The sequence below is a fragment of the Anomaloglossus baeobatrachus genome, chromosome 12 (assembly GCF_048569485.1).
Source record: "Anomaloglossus baeobatrachus isolate aAnoBae1 chromosome 12, aAnoBae1.hap1, whole genome shotgun sequence".
Classification (NCBI taxonomy): domain Eukaryota; kingdom Metazoa; phylum Chordata; class Amphibia; order Anura; family Aromobatidae; genus Anomaloglossus; species Anomaloglossus baeobatrachus.
The window spans coordinates 91,908,580-91,935,401 of NC_134364.1; the positions used below are offsets into that span (position 1 = coordinate 91,908,580).

Consider the following 26,822-nt stretch of genomic DNA (forward strand, 5'->3'; position numbering starts at 1 on the left):
GTAGTGATGTAGTATATTACAGGTGTATATAGGGGTTTAGTGATGTAGTATATTACAGGTGTACTATATGGAGTTGTAGTATATTACAGGTGTGCTATATGGGGGTGTACTATATTACAGGTGTAGTATATGGGGTGTAGTGATGTAGTATATTACAGGTGTACTATATGGAGGTGTAGTATATTACAGGTGTGCTATATGGAGGGGTAGTATATTACAGGTGTACTATATGGAGGTGTAGTATATTACAGGTGTGCTATATGGAGGGGTAGTATATTACAGGTGTACTATATGGAGGTGTAGTATATTACAGGTGTGCTATATGGAGGTGTATATTACAGGTGTATATAGGGGTGTAGTGATGTAGTATATTACAGGTGTATATAGGGGTGTAGTGATGTAGTATATTACAGGTGTACTATATGGAGTTGTAGTATATTACAGGTGTGCTATATGGAGGTGTACTATATTACAGGTGTAGTATATGGGGTGTAGTGATGTAGTATATTACAGGTGTATATAGGGGTGTAGTGATGTAGTATATTACAGGTGTACTATGTGGAGTTGTAGTATATTACAGGTGTGCTATATTACAGGTGTAGTATATGGGGTGTAGTGATGTAGTATATTACAGGTGTGCTATATGGAGGTGTAGTATATTACAGGTGTACTATATGGGGGTGTACTATATTACAGGTGTAGTATATGGGGTGTAGTGATGTAGTATATTACAGGTGTAGTATATAGGGGTGTAATGATGTAGTATATCGGAGGTGTATTATATAGTGGTGTAGTATAATACAGGTGTATATGGGGGTGTAGTATATTACAGGTATATGGAGGGAGTGTAGTATAATACAGGTGTATATGGGGGGTGTAGTATAATACAGGTGTAGTATATAGGGGTGTAGTGGTGTAGTTTATTACAGGTGTAGTATATGGAGGGGGTGTAGTGATGTAATATATTGGGTAGAACTGAGGTAATTATATTAGTCCGGCCCTCTAAACCAATCCCAATTTCTCATGCGGCCCCATGGGAAAATTAATTGCCCACCCCTGGACTAGACAAAACTTAGAAAAGTAAAAGTTACAGCATCAGTTGATCTGATCATCAAAAAGTGGAGCTCAGTTCTCAAATTTTGGCGGTGACTCTGACCAAATCCCTTTTTATAAATTGTACATCTCAATTCTTGTTTTACATTTAATCTGTACCCTTTTCCCATTCGCTCCCTTCTATTCGTAAGTTGCTTCTTTCACGAGATGTTTGGGCACGAGAATCTGTGATTTCCAGAAAGTTCCATCAAGAAAACTTGTCCTGGAGCCTCTCGAACGTTAGAAAGTCTAGAATAATATCCAATAAATGAAACAAATCCACCATGGAGCATTTTAGGCGAAAAAATATAAAAAATCAGGCCTCATGTCTAAAAAAGAAAAAGTCTGTGTTCGCCACAGCAACGAATCAGAGCTTAGATTTCAATTCTAAAAGTGCTCTGGTAAAATGAAAATTGCGATGTGATAGTTTACTATTTTCCAACAAAGGCCTTTTTTTTCTCATTCAGACAGTTTTGACCAGCCCCGATCCATCGACGATCATCTCTTTTTTTCAGTTTGTCACAGAGGTTTATCAGATAGATGATCTCCCTATCTCTATAATCAATTGTTCATTAAGACGGTTCCAGTCAGCGCTTCGGGCCTTGTTTGACCGGTGACAGCGTTAAGCTCCTCGATTTTTCTCGTCTTTTCTGTCAGAACAAGAACAAGACAATGAAAGTAAAGAGGAAGCTACCGGGTCAGCGAACACTTACGGAAGGGCGACCAGGCACGGACAAAGCAAGTGTCAGCCGCTTGTCAGCACTCTTTGACAGGGGACGGAGGTGTCCTGGTGGGCTGCAATGGGGAAAGTAGTAAAGAGTGAAAGGAGATGTCATTCCGAGTCTTTTTGGTCAACTTGCCTAACATGGAAATGGGTGTAAAATGATTGCAGAGGTCAGCAGCAAGCGGGAGGGTGAACCTGTCAGGAGCCCCGCAGACTTCATCTCTCTACATCTCTGGTCATTTACCTTAAATAACTGTGCAGGTGACCATGTGGAAATAAGCGCCGATGCCTTCTGCAACTGTCCGTGCAGAAATAACCGATGCTGCCGCCTTTGGCTGACCTGAGGAGCATATAAGAACACAAGTGTCAGGATGAGAGAACCTTACGAAAATCTAATCATACCCGTATAAAAGTGTATTATTCAGAGAACACTCATAACACTGTGTCATACACAGATCAACCATAACAGTGCATCACCCGCAGATCGCCTCATAACAGTGCGGCATTCTCAGATCTCTCAATAACAGCGTCATCCACAGAACCCCTATAACAGTGCATCATCCGCAGATCCCCTCATAACAGTGCATCATCCACAGATCCCCTCATAACAGTGCATCATCCTTAGATGTCCCAATAACAGTGTCATCCACAGATACCCCATAACAGCATCATCCACAGATCCACCATAATAGTGTCCATTCACAGACTTATCAGTGGATTATCCATGGTTCCCCAATAACAGTGCGTCATCCACAGATCCTCCATAACAGTGTCATCCACAGATCCCTGATAACGGTGTGTCATCCATAGATCCCCATAAGTCATCGACAGATCCCCCATAACAGAGCGTCATCTACAGATCCCCCATAACAGAGCGTCATCTACAGATCCCCATAATAGACAGTCATCCACAGATCCCCCATAACAGCACATCATCCACAGATCCCCATAACAGTGTCATCCACAGATCACCCATAACAGTGCATCATCCACAGATCCCAATAACAGTGTCATCCACAGATCCACCATAACAGTGTCTTCCACAGATTCCCATGACAGTGCATCATTCACAGATCCCCAATAACAGTGCATTATCCACAGATGCCCATAACATCATCATCCACAGATCCCCATAACTGTGTCATCCACATATTTATGATAACAGTGCATCATCCAGAGATCCCCCATAACAGTGCATCATTCACAGATCCCCCATGACAGTGCATTATCCACAGATCCCCCACAACAGCATCATCCTTGGATCCCCCATAACAGCGCGTCATCCACAGATCAGTACAAAGTGAGGACTAAATCATAACTTTTACTAGGTATCTCTAAAAACCACCAATAACATACAAAAAGTGCAGTGCATAACTATAAAGTGCAAATAAATAAATAAATTGTATCTACTCGTGGAGAAGGATCGGGTGAGATTGTGGACAATTTATTTACTGGTATTTATTTGCACTTTATAATTATGCACTGCACTTTTTGTATGTTATTGGTGGTTTTTAGAGATACCTAATAAAAGTTATGTTTCAGTCCTCGCTTTGTACTGAATTTTGATTGGACTTTTGGGCTCATCTTGTCTCTGCTGTGCAGTGAATTGGCTTTTTTATTGGTTATCCACAGATTCCCTATACAGCGTCATCCAAAGATCCCCCATAAGAGTACGTCACCTACAGATCATCCATAACATTATATCATACACACATCCCCTTAATACTGGGTCATCCACAGATCCCCCATAATAGTGTGTCATCCACAGATCCCCCATAATAGTGTGTCATCCACAGATCCCCCATAATAGTGTGTGATCCACAGATACCCCATAATAGTGTGTCATCCACAGATCCCCCATAATAGTGTGTCATGCACAGATCTCCCATAATAGTGTCATCCACAGATCCCCCATAATAGTGTGTCATCCACAGATCCCCCATAATAGTGTGTCATCCACAGATCCCCCATAATAGTGTGTCATGCACAGATCTCCCATAATAGTGTCATCCACAGATCCCCCATAATAGTGTGTCATCCACAGATCCCCCATAATAGTGTGTCATGCACAGTTAAAAGATAATTCAAAGATAGCCATAACACTGCAAGACCTACAGATTCACCCACAACACTGCATCAAACACTGACCCCCATAACAGTGTGTTATATGCCATTCAGGGACTCTTGGAAGTCAGCTGACCTCACTTATCGGGTCTTGTAATGGCAGTCATTCATTACAACAAGAAGAAAAGAGTATACCTATCAAGGGATCACCAGAAGATTAAGTCATAGTGAAAATCTTTATTACAAAAACAGAGAATACATGGTTGTCCTCATTGGGAGTAAAGGCACATATGGACAATTTAAAAACACTTAAAAACAACATACATCCCCAAGCCAAAAAAAACATTTGAAATAAATATAGAATTATATCACAGGATTTCTATATACCCCTCATACAGGTATTATATGTACAAGTAGTGTGTCTTGCTATACAGAATGTACCAAAGACCGCATGACAATTAAATTATAGCATTTATGTTTGGGCAGAGCCTCAGATGGTATACACAGGGAACAGTAATATCTCAAAAGTAATAAGCTGTCATTTAAAGTGACAGAGGTCTTAGTAGACCTGTTCCAATCTATTCACATCAATATAGTAAACGATATAGATAAAGAGGACTACAATGCCACAAACAGAGCCGGGATAAAACAGCCCCAAACAATGCTTGCGTGTTTTCAATATATATATACAGCGCAGCAATTAGCACAGGTAGGAATGACCCGATCTCTAATTATATGGTACATGTAAACCGATTCAGTTGGTTTAGGACCACAGACACTGTCCTGCTGGAAAGTGTATGTCTGTCAGTCCCTGAGGGACCGAGATATTACTCACAGAATCAGAGGTTAGTTGCCCTGATCTGAATCCGCGAGTGTAGACTGCAGCCAAGAAAGTGCAAAGGGTACAGCGGACAATTGCATAAACCCTATATATTGTAATAATACAGGCTAGCAAAGAAGGACTGGGGCACACCCTCTGCGGTAGTCCAGGGTAATGCAAGTTGGTCCCATACTCACTATCCCAATAGGGGGTAAGACAGGTGTATAGCAGGATATCAAGAGGGGTAGGTTTTTGGCAAAAAAAAACTTGGCTGCAGTCTACACTCGCGGATTCAGATCAGGGCAACTAACCTCTGATTCTGTGAGTAATATCTCGGTCCCTCAGGGACTGACAGACATACACTTTCCAGCAGGACAGTGTCTGTGGTCCTAAACCAACTGCATCGGTTTACATGTACCATATAATTAGAGGTCGGGTCATTCCAGCCTGTGCTAATTGCTGCGCTGTATATACGGTATATATTGAAAACACGCAAGCATTGTTTGGGGCTGTTTTATCCCGGCTCTGTTTGTGGCATTGTAGTCCTCTTTATCTATATCGTTTACTATATTGATGTGAATAGATTGGAACAGGTCTACTAAGACCTCTGTCACTTTAAATGACAGCTTATGACTTTTGAGATATTACTGTTGCCTGTGTATACCATCTGAGGCTCTGCCCAAACATAAATGCTATAATTTCATTGTCATGCGGTCTTTGGTACATTCTGTATAGCAAGACACACTACTTGTACATATAATACCTGTATGAGGGGTATATAGAAATCCTGTGATATATTTCTATATTTATTTCAAATGGTTTTTTGGCTTGGGGATGTATGTTGTTTTTAAGTGTTTTTAAATTGTCCATATGTGCCTTTCTCCCAGTGAGGAGAACCATGTATTCTCTGTTTTTGTAATAAAGATTTTCACTTTTATATGACTTAATCTTCTGGTGATCCCTTGATAGGTATACTCTTTTCTTCTTGTTGTATCGTATCTTATCGTATACCTGGAGATCCCATAGGGTGGTGCCCTTCCTTTCCATATTTAATCTCGGCAGTCATTCATTAGTCATCCCCCTTTATATCCCCCATAATAGTGTATCATCCACAGATCCACCATACTAGTGTGTCATCCACAGATCCCCCATAATAGTGTGTCATTCACAGATCCCCCATAATAGTGTAGCATCCACAGATCCACCATACTAGTGTGTCATCCAAAGATCCCCCATAATAGTGTGTCATTCACAGATCCACCATAATAGTGTGTCATCCACAGATCCCCATAATAGTGTGTCATTCACAGATCCCCCATAATAGTGTGTCATCCACAGATCCCCCATAATAGTGTGTCATTCACAGATCCCCATAATAGTGTGTCATCCACAGATCCCCATAATAGTGTGTCATTCACAGATCCCCCATAATAGTGTGTCATCCACAGATGCCCCATAATAGTGTGTCATTCACAGATCCCCATAATAGTGTGTCATTCACAGATCCCCCATAATAGTGTGTCATCCACAGATGCCCCATAATAATGTGTCATCCACAGATCCCCCATAATAATGTGTCATTCACAGATCCCCCATAATAGTGTGTCATTCACAGTTAAATTAGATTACTCAAAGATACCCATAACACTGTGACATCTACAGATTCACACACAACACTGCATTATACACAGACCCCCATAACAGTGTGTTATATGCCATTCAGGGTCTCTTGGAAGTCAGCTGACCTCACTTATCGGGTCTTGTAATGGCAGTCATTCATTAGTCATCTTCATCCGCATCTGTTATAAGAAGAAATAATAGCACCCTTACATCTGCTTCCACCTGCGTAACGGCCGCCAGAATGTCTGCAGAAGGGTCATAAAGCCCGATCTTAATACATAGTTCATAAAATTCACTGCCAGGACAATCTAATGGACTCCTGGCCGAATTTCGCTGTACGTGTGAGTGACACCTGCTTGATATAACGGGGGGTTTTGGCCGGAGGGAAGAAGACATTTATCAGCTTCCAGGAGAACATTTCCTGAAACCCATCAGACAGGCCGGCAAAATGGATAAGTTGGATGTCTGATTTGCATCATAATGAACATGGTGGCTAAATGCAACAGGGTCTCTAACGCTGATGTACTACAGGCTGCTCCTTTCAGTCTTACATTGTCTGACATAGTATGTCAAGTCTGGGCCTCGGGGCATGGTTTGAAACTAGGAAGCCAAAATTGCATTGGGTTGTCCAGTGCTAATAGGAAACCATAGCAAGATCATTATTGACTGGTCTATTACATGAACCATACCAGTAACCAGAGGGAACTTGCTTGGTCCTATTAGGGGAGAATTCTCTGATTTTTTTTCTCCTGCTGTTTCGTGTGGACCATGGATGGATTCAACCGATAGCAAAACTCTACAGATCCATAAGAGATGCATGGGCCACCTCGAATATCTAGAGGACACAACTCTGCAGAAGGCATCCGAGTGGGGTAGATAGTCTACATATACGTGTGACGCCCTGGCAAAACCAGGTAGTCACACATAGGGCCCCGCATAACACCTTCCCTCACCTAGGTAACATACAGCCGACCTGAAACCCTAGTCACCCCCCTCAGGGCAAGACAGGCACACCAGTGGGCGGGACCAGGCGGTAAGGGAACGCCCATCTAGGGGTCTAGACAGCCCGGGGCGGGAAAACAAACAGTTAAGCTTCAGTTTAGTTTTGGAGTTCAAGTTGAGAGAAGTGTGGGCTGGAGCTAGGTTTAGCTCCAGCAAAGGGAAGTTCAAGTTGAACAGTGCCAGGGTCGGAGCCCTGGTACCTTGGCTAGGTGGCAGACGGTGGTCTCTGTCAGCAGGAGACGGGAAGACAGCTCAGCAGATCCGAGGAGGACCGGAGAAGGGTTGGAGCACACCGATACCGACACCGGAGACCCGACCGGAAACCGTGCACAGAGGGGGTACTCGGACCCTGAAGCCAGCACCGAATCCAGCGGCCTAGCTAATTAACCGATTGTGGGCAGGATTACAAGTCTTTTCACAACCAAAGTCCCAAAAGAAGGCAACCACCCACAGAGAGGGATAGGGCAACCGCCAGGGCCCATAGATCCCACGGGTCAGCGTCAGCGGGCATGGCTCCTTAGGCACACAGAAAGCCGGGAGCGGACTCCTGAGTTCCAAACCAGGCAGCCCACAATACACAAAACAGTGCAAAGGAAAGGACAGAGACCACCAGCCCAGGTGGGCGGACCAGAGTACAACCGGCCGTGGCGGCCGGCCACCAGCACCTTGGTTTACCAAAAGACTCGTGTGATTCATTCAATTGTGAGTAACCAACTATCCCCTGGTCCATCTGGGCGTGCAAGGCCCTGCCGTCGCCATACCCTGCACAGAGACACTGGGCCCGGGGGCAACTATCCCTACCCACGGAGGGGTTAACATCCGGCTGCCATTACATCACCCTTGGGTATCCCACAACAGCAGCGGTGGTGTCGTGTCCCACTTCACCACACACCGTAGGTGGCGTCACAGACATTCTACAATCAATCCCGTACAAATACACCCCCCTTTTATTCGGAGTGTCCGTGCGACCCACGGGTCCTGGGAACCCCTCGAGCCATACCGTAGGCCCCGAATCCGAGCAGCGCCGGCCGCTGGCACGGGGGCGGCACATATGTACGCTGCAAGATACTTCTCATGTATGACTAATGTAGGATATTGGACAATGGTTGATAAATTCCGGTTTAAATTCCATTGCCCCCAGTGTATAACATCCGTCCCCACTGTATAACATCTGGCCCCTCGCTCCCAGTGTATAACATCAAGCCTCTCACCACAGTGTATAATATGTGGCTCTTCCCCCCAGTGTATAACATTCAGCCCCTCATTCCAAGTGTATAATATCTGACCCCTCGCACCCAGTGTATAAAATCCATCTCCTCTTACCCAGTGTACAACATTTGGCCTTCAATCCCAATGTATAACATTCTGCTGCTGGCCCCTGGTGTATAACATCCGGTCCTTCACACCCTGTGTATAACATTTAACTCAATGGAGAACTGCCAATGGTGGCAGCACACGCGGCCCGTGAGTTAGGAGAAGCCTGGTACTACAGGACACACCCTCCCCGTCAGTTCGTTCAACTGTATTGGCATCCAGGACGCTGATACAGTTGAAAGCAATGATGCAACAAGGAGCGCTACGCTGACATGCCCTCCTCCATCAGTCTCCCTCAGCGGCTAAAGTCTCTGTTATTCTGGTAGTAAGCGCAATAATAATAATAATAATAATCTTTAATGACCTCACTACATCACGCCCGCTGTGCTGAGATGAGCAGAGCTGCCTGCAAACTTCTCACCACGGAGACCATAGCACAAGGGCATGGACGAGAGGTGAGAATATTTTTTTATTTTTAAATTAATGAGTACACTGTTGGCGATAATACTATACGGATGACTATGGGGGTGCATTATACTATTTGGAGGACTATGGTGATGCATTATACCAAATGGAGGACTATAGGGGTGCATTATACTATATGGAGGTTCATTATTCTATATGGCAGAGTATGCGCTGTGCATTATACTTTACGGAGGACTTTGGGGTGCATTATTCTACTTGGAGGACTAAGGGGGTGCATTATTTTATATGGAGTGCTATTGGGGGAGTGCATTATTATATGTGGAGAACTATGGGGTATGCATTATACCAAACGGAGGACTACCCAGGCCAAAAAAAACTAATGCACTCACAGGATGCAACCAAACCCACAGTAGGTGGAGGCATCACAGGTGCAAGAGGAGCAAATCCCTCACACAACTCCAAAATATGGAGGGGGCGATTGCTGGATGATAAAATGCACACTAGTGGCTTGCATAGGGCATCATTCACACATGCAGCTGCAAAGTAATTGGCCAACAGCCTATTAAATGCCCATACTATTCGATCAGGCGGGCTGCCCCAGCACTTATGTGCACCATACAGGGACGGAAACTCCACTATGCAAGGCCTTACATGAAGGGGCCTGGCTGCATCCTGTGCAGAAAAATATACATAAAATATATATGAGGTATTGGTTGGTATTATGGCCACGATACGGAAGCCCACAATCCACATCACGGATCCTCATTCTTGTGGGTCCCTATACTAATATATACATATAAACAACAATAAAAGGAATAAATATCCTCCATAGATTAGGAAATACCGTACTTACAGCAACAAGAGCAGTTGTGAAATTCCGACTCCATATTTTGGAGTTGTGTGAGTGATTTGCACCTCTTATGGGGGTTTGGTTGCATCCTGTTAGTGCATTAGTTTTTTGGCCTGGGCAGTTCACAACTGCTCTTGTTGCTGTAAGTATTTCCTAATCTATGGAGGATATTTATTCCTCTTATTGTTGTTTATATGTATATGGAGGACTATAGGGTGTTGATTATTTTAAATGGAGGCCTAAAGGGTGTGCATTATACTATATGGAGGACTACAGGGTGTGCATTATTTTATATGGAGGACTATGGGGAATGCATTAACTACATCGAAGATTATGGAGTGTGCATTGTTCTATATGAAGTGTGGAGGCCAATATACTATTTGGTGGGCTATGGGGAAGCCTTTATACATTATGGAGGGCTATCTGAGGGCCATTATACTGTCTGCAAGCAGTTATGCAGTGTGAAGGTTTGAGTGGGGTCCATCATACTGTGCGGAGGGCTGTGTGGGGCCATTATACTGTTTGGAGGGCTAGTGGGGGCCATTATACAGTGTGAAGAGGTGTGGGAGCCATGAAACTGTATGTAATCCCATTATACTGCATGGAAGGCTGTGTGGGGATCACAATGTTTGGGATCATACTACGTTGGGGGTCACCATACTTTGCCAGGGTAGTTGATGAGGGTACAGTACTCTCAACATACTGTGTGTGTGGAGAGTACTGTGTAGGGATTCATAGTGGGGGAATCAAAGAGTTTGTGGGGAGCTTTTGTTGGCATCACACTTTGTGTGCAATGAAAAGGGATTGTAGAGGCTTCAATAGGTGGAAATATTACTTTCTAAGAGCTGTAAAGTTGTGGGATTTGCTCTTCTGTGACCCGGCCAAAAATTAATTGTTCTTTTTCTTTCTTTTTTTTTTGGGAGGGAGGTCCAATAATTTCTGATCTGACTCCTTTCCACTGCTGTATAACATCTGTTCCCCCACCCCTGAAGAATAATATCAGATCCCTCGCCCCCTGTATATAACATCCAGTCCCTTGCTCCTGCTGTATAACATCCGGTTCCTCGCTGCGGTGTACAGTATAAGGGAATTCTTAATGCTTCACCACAAGGCACTGTGTATTACAGCTACCAGCTTTATGGGAGCAGTTTGGAGAAGGCCCTTTTCTGTACTTCAAGACTGTGCCTGGTGCAGTAAGTCCATACAGACATGGTTGGAGCAGTTTGGTGGGAAGAACACAATGCGCTGCACAGAGCCTGGACCTCAACTCCATTCAACACCTTTGGGATGAATTCACCAACATCAGTGTCTGACCTTGCAAATGCTCTTCTGGATAAAGGAGCAAAAATTCCCACAAACACCTCCAAAATCTTGTAGAAATCCTTGGTTCCACTTGCGTATGACTCATGTGAGTGTCGCATCAGTATCACCCGGCACAGCCGCACACTCTCCGACAGGAGCGGGTCGGCTGCATGTATTTCTATGCAGCTGAGGCGCTCCTGTCCAGAGAGCGTCAGGCCGTGCCGGGTGATGCCGATGAGAGACTCGCACGAGTCATACGCAAGTGAACAGTGAGAGTTGCTATAGCTGCTGAGGGAGATCAATCAATCAATGACTTTCCTAATCACAGCTTGCATATCAGATTTATCTTTCTAAAAACACATTTTTAGAATCATCCGGTGGCATTAACTACAGACTGTTCTTGGAAATGCCCCGAACTAAACTGATATAACTGATCCGCCTTGTAAAGGACGTCCTCCAGCTCATACTAATGGAGTATAATAGGAAACTGCTCACAAAGCAATTCCTTAATATAGCAAACACCTACAGGAAATTCACATCACTATTTGGTAGCACTTGTGACGAGCTTTCCCATCGCAGCTCTTAGATCTGATCCTTTATCACTTATTAGGTGTCGCTGAATTATGGGGCTGCAGCTCTCGTGCCAGGATGCAATTGCATATTAATGACACGGACGTAATAGTTTATATAGCCTGACTGACTGGCACAGTAGGTTCATGAAATAAACCTATATCGATCGTTACCGATTGTCCCTTCTTATTAAGTGAGCGATAAAAGAATAGTCCAGGATTTGCCAGAAGACATTAGGAAGTTATTGTAAGAAGTTAGACAAGACTTAAACAGAAAGAACGCTAAGGGATTGTTCACTGCAAAGCAATGTATATGGATACATCATTCATTGTATTATCTCTGTACTGTGACATCACTGTATAAATTATCCCTGTACTGTGACATCACTGTGTGCATTATCCCTGTACTGTAACATCACTGTGTGTATTATACCTGTAATTTTCCATCATCGTGCGCATTATCCCTGTACTGTGACATCACTGTGTGTATTATCCCTGTACTGTGACATCACTGTGTGTATTATCCCTGTACTGTGACATAACTGTGTGTATTATCCCTGTACTGTGACATCACTGTGTGTATTATCCCTGTTCTGTGACATCATTGTGTGTATTATCCCTGTACTGTGACATATCTGTGTGCATTATCCCTGTACTGTGACATCACTGTGTGTATTAGCCCTGTTCTGTGACATCATTGTGTATTATCCCTGTACTGTGACATCACTGTGTGTATTATCCCTGTACTGTGACATATCTGTGTGTATTATCCCTGTACTGTGACATCACTGTGTGTATTAGCCCTGTTCTGTGACATCATTGTGTATTATCCCTGTACTGTGACATCACTGTGTCTATTATCCCTGTACTGTGACATCACTGTATGCATTATCCCTGTACTGTAACTTGACTATGTGCATTGTCTATGTACTGTGACATCATCAAGTGCATTATTCCTGTACTGTGACATGACTATGCACATTATCCCTGTACTGTGACATCACTGTGTGCATTATTCCTGTACTGTGACATGACGGTGTGCATTATTCCTGTACTGTGACATGACTGTGTGCATTGTCTATGTACTGTGACATCATCAAGTGCATTATTCCTGTACTGTGACATGACTATGTGCATTATCCCTGTACTGTGACATGACTGTGTGCATTATTCCTGTACTGTGACATAACTGTGTGCATTATCAAATTATTATAATGCTTCCATGTTACGATCTTACTCATGAAGCTAGTCATAGGCCCCTATTTCACTATATCAAGTTCTGCAACCTGGCACCATAGTTAATTTTTTCTTAATTATGCAGAGCAAGATGGTGCTGAAGAAGACATCCTATAATTTCAGTAAGAGGATCCCAAAAAAATTAGGATTTTGGAAGGAGGGGTTGTGAATTTATATATTTTGAGCAGAGATTTAAGGGCTAGACTTACTTACTAACATGGAAAACAAAATATTCAGGACACTTAAGCCTGTCCCCAAACTACTAGGATTGCCTCTAAACACCCAGTCTTGATGTTCCCAAGCACCGCCCCCTTTGACTATACAAATGTGGCCACCATTATTACATCACAGTGCGTCGGCCACACAGGTTAGGCTAGGTTCACACTTCCGTTGTTTTAAATCCGTCAGGTCCGTCAGCAACGGATCAGTCGTTTTTAAGTTGTCAACTGATGCAACGGATGTGTTTTTCACAGGATTCCTTTCACAGGAATCCTGTGAAAAAACTGATCCGTTGCATCCGCTGTGTGTCCGTTTTTTGACGGATCAGTCATGATCCATTTGTGTTTCGGACAGCCCAGTGGGTGTGCCAAACCTGCTGGGCATGCTCAGTAGAGCATGACGGAATCCAGCGCTGGATTCCGTCGTAAGACGGATTACGACGGAATCCAGCACCATAGACATACATTACAAACGTGACGGACTGCGGCGGATTCCTGCGTGGTGCGTCAATTTTGACGGCCAGAAAAACGTTACATTCTGCATTGCTCCCCGCCCAGCGGTCAGTCAAAAAACGACTGACCGCGATGCAGCGGATGCAACGCAAGGTCATCAGTCGCAATCCGCCACTAATACAAGTCTATGGGACACAACGGAATCCGCTAAACGGATAGCGTTGTTTACCAGAGCGGCAGATTGTGACTGATACATTTTAACGGAAGTGTGAACCTAGCCTTAGCAGCATCTAACTTTTTCAGAAACAGACTGGAAAGACGAGGACGACTCAAGTTTAAAGGGAGTGATGGTTTTAAAGGAGAAACTGACCCTCAAAAAGGATTTGTAGGCATGGAAGAGTTAAAAACAAAGCAGATTAATAGCCCCCAGCCCTTAAGGCATAGAGGTATCTAAGCAAAAGATCAGCTGCAAAATGGAGAAAAATCAATGGCCGTCCCCAGTGATAAAAGGGATTCTCCCATGGGTAGTAATAAGCTTAACTCCTGTTGATGCAACAGCGTGCCTCAGTAATCTGTGCGCTGTGACGGAGTCTCACCTTCTGTCCAGACCCACTCAATGCCTCTGGTATTCCTATCTGGAGAGGACAGTCTTCTTCTATCCCCCCCGGGCCATGTATCCTGAGAAATCCCAGCCTGCCTGGTGCTCCCATTGTCTGGGCTAATTCATTCATGGCTATGGATACTCAAAACGTACACAAAAAAGGGACTAAAAATATGTTCCCCTAAATAATAGCGCATATTGATTTACCCTGTACCCGTAAACGGTGCCAGCAACAAACGCCTTTCTAGTCCTGCATCTCTGCCAGGAAAGGATAGAAAAGACAAGGCAGTCAATTATGTCACTTCTTGTCTGGTAGCTGAGGTAAAACTATGTCAGCTGCAGAGGTAAAACTATGCTGGTTCCTGAAGTAAAACCATGTGGGTCACGGATGTAAAACTATGTCAGTTTCTGAGGTAAAAATATATTGGCTGTAGAGATAAAAAAAAATATGGCGTTCGCTGAGGTAAAACCATGTCGGTTGCTGAGGTAAAAATATGTCAGTCCCAGAGGTAAAAATGTCACATTTGGAGGTAAAACTTTGCCAGTTGCTGAGGTAGAAATATGTCGGTAGCTGAGGTAAATATATGTTGGTCGCAGAAGTAAAACCATGTTGGTCGCTGAGGTAAAAATATGTCAGTTTTTGAGTTGAAAATATGTTGCTTGCAGAGGTAAAACTATGTCGGTTATGGAGGTAAAAATATGGCGATTGCTGAGGTAAAAGTATGTCAGTTTCTGAGGTAAAAATATGTCGGTCGGTTTTTGCTGCGGATTTCCTGCGGTTTTGCTGCATGTTTCGCTGCATGTTATGTTCATAACATCTCTGCAGTGATTCACCAGCAAAACCTATGGGGAAAAAAAATGCTGTGCGCACTATGCGGATTTTGACAGCTGCATGTTTTGCTGCGGGATTTCCGCAGCAAAAACAATTGCATGTCACTTCTTTTCCGCACGTCGCTGCAGGATTTCACTCCATTGACTGCCATGTAATCGTGAAATCCCGCAGGGAATAACGCAGGCAGCAAATTCTGTGCGGTTCATTGCGTTTTCCTGCGTTATTCCCTCCGGTATTTCGCGGTTTACCTGCGGTAATGTTCATCGCTGCCCTGCGGTTTGCAGGGAAGTGATATCATTATGACAGGAAGAGGAAACGGAGCAGAGTAAGGCTGCTTTCACACATCCGGGTTTTCTTCTGCGGCACAATCCGGCACTTTGCAGGAAAATCGCAACCGTTTTTTTTTGCTGCCGGTTGCGATTTTCCTGCATAGACTTTAATTAGTGCCGCATGGCCTTGCGTTCCATCCGGTTTTTGCCGCATGCGGCAGATTTAGCCGATGCGGCGGCCGGATGGAACGTTGCCTGGCACGTTTTTTCGTGCGGCAAAAAAAAACCGCATCGCGCCGCATTCGGCCGATGCGGCGCATTTTTCAATGCATGCCTATGGCAGCCGGATGCGGCGCGATACGGCAATAACCGCATCCGGCCGCCGCATGCGGTTTTTGCCACTGCGCATGCTCAGTAGCATGCCGCAAGCGGCAAAAACCGGACGGGCCGCAAAGGAAAAACTTATGCAAAGGATGCGGTGTTTTCACCGCATCCGTTGCATAGCTTGCACAGCCGGATTGAGCCGCAGAGCTCAAGCCGGATGTGTGAAAGCAGCCTAAACACACACATATCACAGACACAGAATACACACATATCGCACTCACACACAGACATATTGAATACACATAGAAAGCAAACGGACGTATAGAAATAAAAAACACGTGGGCTCCGCCGTATTTTTACCGTCCAGCCGAGGTAAGCACACAGCGGCGGCCTGGTATTCTCAGGCTGGGGAGGGCAAGGGACAGGGTTAATGCCCCCCTCCTCCCGCAGCCGAGAATATCAGCCCGCAGCTGCCCCGGGACTGTCGCATCCATTATGCGGCAGTACCGGAGTGTCCCCAGCTCTTCCTGTTGCCGTGATGCGGTGGCAAATCAGGGTAATATAAGGAGTTAATGGCGGCGGATCGCCGCCACTAAGTCCAGGCTTGATCATGGCAGCGTCTATGTGACAGCTGACATGATCAACCCGTAAGTAAAGTGAAAAAAACACACACACCGAAAAATCCTTTATTTTAAATAAAACACAAAAAAGCCCCTGGTTCACCATTTTATTAACTCCCCCAAAACACACAGCTCCGGCGTAATCCACGTCCTGCGATCCTTGCATCCAGCCGCGACTGACACACAGCGCTGAATGCAGCCTCGCAGCAAGACAGACTGCAGAGAGGTAACCACAGGGCATTTCCCACGGCCGGTAATGTGAACACACATTACCGCTCGGGAGAAATGCAGTGTGTGCTCACAGGGACTCTATCTATCCCTCTATCTATCCTTCTATCTATTCTTCTATCTGTCTATTTATCTATTTATCTGTCTGCTATCTATCTCAGAAGGAAATTACTTTTCTATTTTTTTTTTCAATGTGCTTTATTGCATTGAATGCATTAAAGCACATGTACCAACCCGCATGCGGCAAAACCGCGGCAATACCGCGAACAATATGCATGCGCATGCGGTTTTCGGGTGCGGTTTGCCGCGTTTTTTTACCGCAGGTGCGGTAATCTTTCAGACCTGCCGAATTTTCTTAAGAAAATTCCGTTTTCCAGTGCGCACAGGGCCTTATGGGGGTAATGTCCCCAAATTCTCGACTAAAGTACCCCGTTCTGGTAATGATCCTCCTGCCTTGTATATGATCCCCATTCTTGTATATATGTCCCCCATCCTGATAAATACCCCCATCCTGGTATAGCCCCCATCCTGTTATACACCCCCATCCTGATAAATACCCCTATCCTGCTATATACCCCCATCCTGCTTATAATATACCCCCATCCTGCTATATACCCCCATCCTGCTCCTAATATACCCCCATCCTGATATATACCCCCATCCTGATAGGGCCGCTGACCTGTATGGAGCCGTTCCCTGCAGCATCGCGATGTCCTCCTGTCTGCCGGCCCGCTGATGTGTGTGGAGCCTAGCGGTGCGCAAAGCGATGACGTCATCGCTGTGCTCACCGCTCTCTACACAGATCAGCTGGCCGTCAGACAATAGGACATCGCGATGCTGCAGGGCAACGGTGACGGGTAAGTATACCGTACTTATTCACTGACCCCCCGCGCAGAAGATGTGCGGGGGGACAGTGAATATAGCCGCACATGATCACTCCAGGCCAGGGCCGCCACTAGGAATTTCAGGGCCCCATACTGGCAAAATTTGTGGGCCCCCTTGGGACTCCACCCAGGCTCCACCCCCAGCTCCGCCTCCACCACTCAAACTTCCTACAGTCTCAGGCCTAAAACACACTTCCGCAAAAAAACCGTGCGTGTGACACGGTACGTTTTTCGGGTCCGTGTTCCGTTTTTTTGGGGCGTTTCTCCGGTACGTATGGCATCCGTGTGATGGCGTATGCGAGCCGTGTGTACGTGTAAAATGTCCGTGTTTGTGTGTAAAATGCCCGTGTATGTGTACGTGGAATGTCCGTGTGGAATGTCCGTTTGTGTGTTGCACTATGTTGTTGATACATGTCAGCTGACAGCAGACAGAGTTGCGCGATGAGAATGAACTCGGGTGAACTTCACCCGACTTCATTGTCATGCCGCGGCTCTGTCTGTGTGCCGCGTACTGATTAGCGGTCACCTGTGAAGGATTCACCAGTGACCGCTAATCCCCCGAGTGACTGAAGTTAGCAGCCCTCTCTCATACTTACCGCTCCCCGATTACCAGCGCGGCGAGGAACAGCTGTGCAGAGAATACGCGGCAACAATTACTTTGAATATGCCAGCCGCTCATTAATCAATCTCGTATTCCCTGCTTTCCCCACCCACAGACGCCTGTGATTGGTTGCAGTCAGACACGCCCCCCACGCTGAGTGACAGCTGTCTCACTGCACCCAATCACAGCAGCCGGTGGGCGTGTCTATACTGTGCAGTAAAATAAATAAATAATTAAAAAAACGGCGTGCGGTCCCCCCCATTTTAATACCAGCCAGATAAAGCCATACGGCTGAAGGCTGGTATTCTCAGGATGGGGAGCCCCACGTTATGGGCTGTCACTGAGGTTACTCGCGGCCAACGCTGAATACAGCTGATCTCGCTATTGCCTTCATTAGCTGCGTGGAGGTGACAGGAGCGGCGGTGTCTTCTGCAGCTCCGGTCACCTCCATGCAGCAGAGCTGGATGCGACACTGGAGCATCCTGGATTACGCCGGACATGGAGGGCTTTTTCGGGCTTATTAAAGTGGTGAACCAGGGTATATGTTTGTGTTTTTTATTTCTAATAAAGGATTTTTTCGTGTGTGTGTGTGTGTGTTTATTTACTGTCACTTACAGATTAATTATGGAAGGTATCTCGGGGAGACGCCTGACATGATTAATCTAGGACTTATTGGCAGCTATGGGATGCCAATAACTCCTTATTACCCCGATTTGCAAACGCACCAGGGCAAATCGGGAAGAGCCGGGTACAGTCCCAGAACTATCGCATATAATGTATGCGTCAATTCTGGGCGGCTGCTGACTGATATTGTTAGGCTGGGGGGCTCCCCATAACGTGGGGCTCCCCATCCTGAGAATACCAGCCTTCAGCCGTATGGCTTTATCTGGCTGGTATTAAATTGGGGGGGACCGCACGCCGGTTTTTTAAATTATTTATTTATTTTACTGCACAGTATAAACACGCCCACTGGCTGCTGTGATTGAGTGCAGTGAGACAGCTGTCACTCAGTGTGGGGGGCGTGTCTGACTGCAACCAATCACAGGCGTCTGTGGGTGGGGAAAGCAGGGAATACGAGATTGATTAATGAGCGGCCGGCATATTCAAAGTAATTGTTGCTGCGTATTCTCTGCACAGCTGTTCCTCGCCGCGCTGGTGATCGGGGAGCGGTATGAGCCGGGGGAAGAAAAAAACCGAGCGCCAATGTAAGTATGACTGAGAACAGCAGAAAAAACGGTAAGTATACTGAATTTAATTAAAAAAAAAATAAAAATAAGATCGCTAGTGTAAAAACGCACACGCACGAAACGTGCTGAACACGGACATACTCCGTGTGCGGTACGTGCAGGCACGGACCCATAGACTAAAGCGGGTCCGTGCCTGCGTGCTGACGGCCAAAAACGGACATGTTGTCCATGTAGAAAAGCGCACACACGTACTTACCTCACGGACACACGTTCCGTGCGATTTTACGTGTGTGTGCCATCTACCATAGAACAACATGGGTCTCCGTGTGTACGTGTCTCCGGTACGTGCAAATACGTACCGCACACGTACAAATTAAACGGATGTGTGTTGCGGGTCTCACTGCCACTCTTGCAAAAACATATATGTATGTACAGTCATGGCCAAAAGTGTTAGCACCCTGGAAGTTGTTTCCCTCAGAAAATTACACAGACAGACTGTATACACAGACAGACAGTATATACAGACAGACTGAATACACAGACAGACTGAATACACAGACAAACAGAACTGTATACACAGACAGACAGACTGTATATACAGACAGACTGTTTACAGAGACAGACTGTATACACAGACGGATAGTATACACAGACAGACTGTATATACAGACAGACTGAATACACAGACAGACAGACTGTATACAGACAGACTGAATACACAGACAGACTGAATACACAGACAAACAGAACTGTATACACAGACAGACTGTATATACAGACAGACTGTATACAGAGAAAGATTGTATACACAGACAGATAGTATACGCAGACAGACTGTATATACAGACAGACTATACAAAGACAGACTGAATACACAGACAGACAGTATATACGGTACATACAGATAGTATACACAGACAAACAGACTGTATACCCAGACATACTGTATACACAGACTGTATACACAGACTGTATACACAGACAAACTGAATACACACAGACAATATATACATACAGATAGTATACACAGACATACACAGACAGTATACACAGACAGACAGTATACATAGACAGACTGTATACACAGTATACACAGAAAGACAGTATACACAGAAAGACAGTATACACAGACAGTTTTTTAAGACAGACAGTATATACAGACAGACAGTATACACAGACAGATAGCATACATAGACAGACAGTATACATAGATAGTATACATAGACAGACAGTATACATAGATAGTATACATAGACACAGAAAGTATACATAGACAGACAGTATACACAGATAGTATACATAGACAGACAGACAGTATACACAGATAGTATACATAGACAGACAGCTACATATTGCACACTATACAGGACACACATATCTTATACATAACACATACAGGCAGCACATAACACTTACAGACAGCACATAACACAGACACAGATAGCACATAACACAGACACAGATAGCACATAACACAGACACAGACAGCACATAACACAGACACAGACAGCACATTACACAGACAGCACATAACACAGACACAGACAGCACATTACACAGCCAAAGACAGCACATTACACAGACAGCACATTACACAGACACAGACAGTACATAACACATGATTCACATTATACTCACCTGCCCCTGATGCAATTCAGCGCCCTCCCACGCATCTAGCTGAGATAAGGCAGGGGTTGGGGTCGGCAGGCCCCCCCAGTCTGAGATCAGCTGAACCTGGCTGGGATCAGCGCCCCTTCCCCGGGCTGAGAGCAGCGGGCCCCCCTGGTCTGAGATGAACGGGCGGGCCACCTCACTACCTGACACCCCCCCCCGGTCTGAGAGAAGCGGGCCCCCCCCGGTCTGAGATGAGCGGCGGGCCACCTCACCCCTCTGGTCTGAGATAAGCGCCCCCCCCGGGCTGAGATGAGCGGGTGGGCCACCTCGCCACCTCACACCCCCCAGGCGAATGTCTTCAGCTCACAGAGCTTACCTGTCCCGCTGGCTGACGCGTCCTCGCCACCTCTGCCGCTGTTACTTGCAGGAGTGTAATGAGGTCGCAGAGTGATGACCTCACCACACTGCTGCAAGGCCCAGCGATGATGCACCGACGCCCTGCTCTGCTCCAGTGACTTTGCCTCCACTCCACCATATGGCTAATTTGCATGCTTCGCCCCGTCACATGCAAATTAGTCATGTAAGGAGGTGAAGCGACACCGCCGGGCAGCTGTGACTGGGGCCTGGTGAAGAGGAGGGGCCTGTCCTGCCGGGGGCTTAATAAAGATAAGTATTTATCTCGGGCCTGTCCGGGCCCCCTCTCTTCACCGGGCCCCCTACACCAGGCACAGTAGTAATGCCCTGATGGTGGCACTTATCCAGGCTGTAGTTGCCAAGGGTGATCATGCGGGCCGGCTGTTTACTATACGCGCACCCCCTGCGCATCATCCCGCCCACCTGTCAGCGCTAAGAGATGATGGACGGGAGAATGGGCGTACATATGAAATGAGCGGGGCCACGTGGTCACGGCAGGCGCTGCTACAGCCTGCTCGTGCCGCCGATGACCCGCTCTACTGCAGTACCCTTATTTCCCCGCAGCCCTACATTCAGACTATAAGACGCACCCCCACTTTCCCCCAACATTATAGTCCGAAAAATACGGTATATCGACTGCGGTAAAAATATGTCGGTGGTGGAGAAAAAAATGTCAGCTGCAGAGTTGTAAATATGTTGGTCGCAGAGATTAAATTGTTGGTTGCTGAGGTGAAACTACGTTGGTTTCGGATGTAAAACTTTGCCAGTTACTGAAGTAAAACTGTCAGTGGTGGAAGTAAAAATATGTCGGTCGCAAAAGTAACGTCGATTGCTGAGGTAAAATGATGTTGGTTGCGATTTAGCCAACAGCGCAACGGTTCTTCTGACACCTGAGCCTGAGTGTTCAGCTATGGTGCGGGCGACAACCTGTAGAGAGGATGTTGAGGACATTGCCACTGCCGTCGTGGAACAGGGCACGAACAACCCTGCTGGGAAACGCAGTGCACCGTTTTTCCAGGCAATTGGGGCTCCCGTACAGCACAGTGTTGAAAGTTCTCCACTCCCTGGCTGAACACTAAGTAATCCTGTTGCCTCAAAACGTGTCATCAAATTTTTTTTTTTGATGCCTTCCGTTTCCTCATGCCTTGAATAGCATACATACCAATTATCAGCCAATTCTGTCCTCTGGGTCCGTCTGCACCCGGCTCCAAACACCTTAGGTTATTTTATGGCCACCTTGTATATGTATATGCCTCATGGTTGATGGGCCCCTTTTACGGATTTGCTTGGGGACTACATCCTCCATGCCAATTTATTAATGGCCAGAGAGTGAATATGAGTAGCCCAACCGATCCACCTGCCCCCCAGCCTGTGGGCACTGCTGGCCCAATGCCCATCCTGGGCGAGTCTGCCCATGGTGGACCCTCCATCCATTTGATCTCACTCCATGTCTGCTTTTCCCTTTGCCGCCCCTCCCCCTCCATCTTCCGCCGCCATCTATCCTCCTTATTATTCATAGTTAGTTCGGCTTTATCAGAGTTTGTTTGGGTAAAAAAAAAAAAGCGTGGAAGATGTGCAATCTGATTGTTCCATTGTCTCTCCCTCCATAGAGCGGACCCCTCTGCTGAATTATGGAGCCCCCCTCCTCCCAGATTGCCGATGCCGTCCTATTATTCTCCTTGTCAATTAGATTTTTACCAAGTCTTCATATTTTTTTTTTTTTTGCAGTGGGCATTTTGTGCGTTGAATGGAGGTGCTTACTATGCAATTATCTAAGACAGAATGGCATTTGCAAAAAAAAAAAAAAAATCAGATGCCTCCAATAGCGAAATGCTCAGCTAATTTGTAGTCTTCTCATCACGGAGAGTTTTTTTTTATCATAGACTATAATTTCTAGACACATAGACAAAGGCTCGCATGGGGAATAATTAATTGCCGGCAGATGTTAACCCATCCTGGGATTGAAAGGAGACACAAAATCCCTGCAGCAGAGAAATGGTTAATAGATTCTGACCTTAAAGGGCTCTTTCATTGGTGGTTCGCAAGAAGGGGGGGGGGGGGCAGACACTGAAAATAGATCCCCTAGGATGGGTGGCCTCGGGCTCCTGGCAGAATGTGCCCAGCTCCATTACCAGCTTCTGTAATGGCAGCGAGTGTCTCACTTTGCCGGCACGGAGACAAAGTATAATGCCGGCTCCCTGCGCTCCACTGCACAGGAGAGAGTTCGATGGGAGCCCCGGACGCCGGCACTTCCGGGGTCGAGGTGGCGTCAGCAACATGATCCGGTCACCTGATCCGGCTGATGACGTCACTCCCGTACCGCACAGGACGACGGCGGGAAAGTAAATGAGCCGAAAACACTGAGGGGGTTTATGAGGAGAAACAATCCTGTGAGTTGGTCAGCGTGGAGCAGTAATAAGGAGAGGGGAATAATGTGAGAAGCAGCATAAGGGGAGAGAGTGGGAGGCGAGTGTGAGAGGAGATAGTAGGAGATAATGGGGAAGGGGACAGCATGGGGGAATTGTGTGAGAGGAATAGCTGAGGGGCAGCATGAGGTAAAGGATAACTGGACAGCGTGTGGAGGAATTGTGCACGGAGACAGAAGAAAGGGAGAAATATATGAGGAACAAGTATGAGGAGACAGTATGGAAAGGGAAAATGTAGGGACCAGTATGGGAACAGAGAGTGTGAGGTGTCAGAATAGAGAGAAATGTGTGCAGAGACAACATGGGGGAATAATGTGAGCGGAATAGTATGAGCAGGTAGTATGAGGTAAAGGATTAATGGACAGTATGTGGGGAATAGTGTAAGCAGAATAGTGTGAGGTAAAGGATAAGGGGACAATATGTGGGGAATTGTATGAGCAGGTAATATGAGGTAAAGGATAAGGGGACAATATGTGGGGAATTGTATGAGCAGGTAATATGAGGTAAAGGATAAGGGGACAATATGTGGGGAATAGTATGAGCAGGTAATATGAGGTAAAGGATAAGGGGACAATATGTGGGGAATAGTGTAAGCAGAATAGGGTGAGGTAAAATAAGGGGACAGTATGTGGGGAATAGTGTAAGCAGAATAGTGTGAGGTAAAGGATAAGGGGACAATATGTGGGGAATAGTATGAGCAGGTAATATGAAGTAAAGGATAAGGGGACAGTATGTGGGGAATAGTGTAAGCAGAATAGTGTGAGGTAAAGGATAAGGGGACAATATGTGGGGAATTGTATGAGCAGGTAATATGAGGTAAAGGATAAGGGGACAGTATGTGGGGAATAGTGTAAGCAGAATAGGGTGAGCTAAAGGATAAAAGGACAGTATGTGGGGAATAGTGTAAGGAGAATATGGTGAGCTAAAGGATAAGTGGACAGTATGTGGGGAATTATGCGAGGAGACAGAATAAATAGAGAAATATGTGAGGAGACAGTATTTGAGGAGAAAAATGTGAAGAAACAGTATGGGAACAGAAAGTGTTAGGGGACAGTATTGGGAGAATCGTATGAGGGAACAGTATTGAGGGAGAAATATGTGAGGGGACAGTATGGGAGGAGTAGTTGGAACTGACAGTATGGGCGGAATAGTGTGAGGGGATAATATGAGGGGAATAGTTTGAGGGGACAGTGAGGAGAAAGTGTGGGGACGGTGATGGGGTAATAGTTTTAGGGGACAGTATGAGGTGAAAGGTAAGGGAACAACCTGTGAGGAATTGAGTGAACAGACAGTATGGAGGGAGAAAGTGCGAGGAGACAGCATGTTAGATTAGTCTGAAAGGACAGCATGGTGGAAAAGTGCCGAGACCGTATAGGAGCAGAAAGTTGTGAGAGGACAGTATGGGGGGAGTAGTTTGAGGGGATAGAATGGGGGGGGGGGGGTTGTAGGGACAGTATTGGAGGAGAAAGTGTGAGGGGAAATTATGGGGAGAAAGGAGAGAGCGACAGTGTGTTGAGAATTGTGTGAACAGCATGGGGAATAGTGTGAGGAGACAGTATGAGGGGAATTGTTTAAGGGGACACCATGGGGAGAGTGAAGCGTGATGAGACAGTCTGGTGAGAATAGTGTGATGGTCCCACAAGGATGGGGCAGTTTGCAGCAGGGAAGGTTGTAAGGTAGGTGTCTAGTATAGAGATTAGGCAGTATATTGGGACACATTGTGAGGAAAGAGTGTGAATAGGGGGTCCAGTATGGAAAGTGGTAGCATGGTGAGGGACTCTTGTTGCAACTAATAAAGATGGACAGTGCGGTGATTATAGCGAATCATGAACCATAAGAAGGACAGTGTAGAGGTCATACTTTGCGCAGTGAGCACAGTGAGTGACAGTTATATAGGGCCACAGCGGAGCATTATAATTATGCTGCCATTTTTAAAGGGAACCTGTCACCAGATTTTTCCCTATTAAACTAAAAGAATCCCCTTCTGCGGCTCCTGGGCTGCATTCTATGAAGGTGCACCTTGGCCCTAACTCCCCTTCCAGACCCCAAAAATAACTTTATAAAACTTGGCCATTAGGTATGCTAATTACCTGTGTTGGCCAGATGGGTGGGTTCATTTTCTGCTCCTTTATCCCCCTCCTGCCACTGATCGCTGTCCTCCTTTCTTGATTGATGTGATGACGCCTCCGTCATCATCCTCGTTGCATTTTCAAATCTCGCGCCTGTGCAGTTATGTCGGCTCGTGCAGGCGCAGTTCGCTCTGCCATATCGCGGGCAGAGCAGAAAACATAGCTGCCCTTACGCGCGCCGGTGAGTTAAATGCGCAGGTGCGAGATGGGCGGGTACGAGGATGGCGCTGGTGAGGTCATGCACAGCGCCGACCATAATCTCACACCTGCGCATTTAGCTCACCGGCGCGAGCGAGGCCAGCTGTTATCTCCTCTGCCCGCGATATGGCAGAGCAAACCACCTGCGTGAGCGGAACTAACTGCACAGGCGCGAGATTTGAAAATGCAACGAAGATAATGACGCAGGCGTCATCACATCAATCAAGAAAGGAGGACAGCAATCAGCGGCAGGAGGGGGATAAAGGAGCAGAAAATGAGCCTGCCCATCTGGCCAACACAGGTAATTAGCATACCTAACGACCAAGTTTTATAAAGTTATTTTTGGGGTGTGGAAGGGGAGTCAGAGCCAAGGTGCACCTTCATAGAATGCAGCCCAGGAGCTGCAGAAGGTGATTCTTTTAGTTTAATAGGGAAAAATCTGGTGACAGGTTCTCTTTAAGGGCACCGTGTCAGGATGTATTGCAGGAGACCGGAGAAAAGTCATCATGACGTCTGGAACAGAAGAAAAAGAAAAGGAGAACGACCTCAGAGAAGATGTTACCTATAACCGATAAGGTACCTGGATGTAAATGTGTATCTGATACTGACTGTCTCATCAGTGCTGTGGTTCCTGACAAGAAGCAGGAGAATGGCATTGTTGTTAATGACTAAAATAACTAAATCACAATATTCATGTCACCCTTGCAAACAAACAGCAAGTTGCACCAGGTAGTTTTATTAACTCGTCTTTTAGGCTACTTTACACATCCGGCTGTAGCAGTACGGCACAATCCGGTGCTCTGCT

General features: G+C 45.9%; 1 long non-coding RNA gene across 2 annotated transcripts in view; it reads right to left on the reverse strand.

Moving 5' to 3' along the window:
- The window catches only part of LOC142258005 (uncharacterized), a 204,984-nt gene extending 181,488 nt beyond the window's left edge, over positions 1-23,496 (reverse strand). Inside the window, exons 1-3 of one of the 2 annotated variants that reach the window (XR_012727694.1) lie at positions 23,279-23,496; positions 2,061-2,156; positions 687-1,742 (exon numbers count right to left, since the gene is read on the reverse strand). This is a non-coding gene — a long non-coding RNA (uncharacterized LOC142258005). Of the gene's footprint in view, positions 1-686; positions 1,743-2,060; positions 2,157-23,278 lie in introns of those variants that run through there. The other variant, XR_012727693.1, reaches the window with a different exon arrangement.
- Between the last annotated feature and the right edge of the window lie 3,326 nt (positions 23,497-26,822).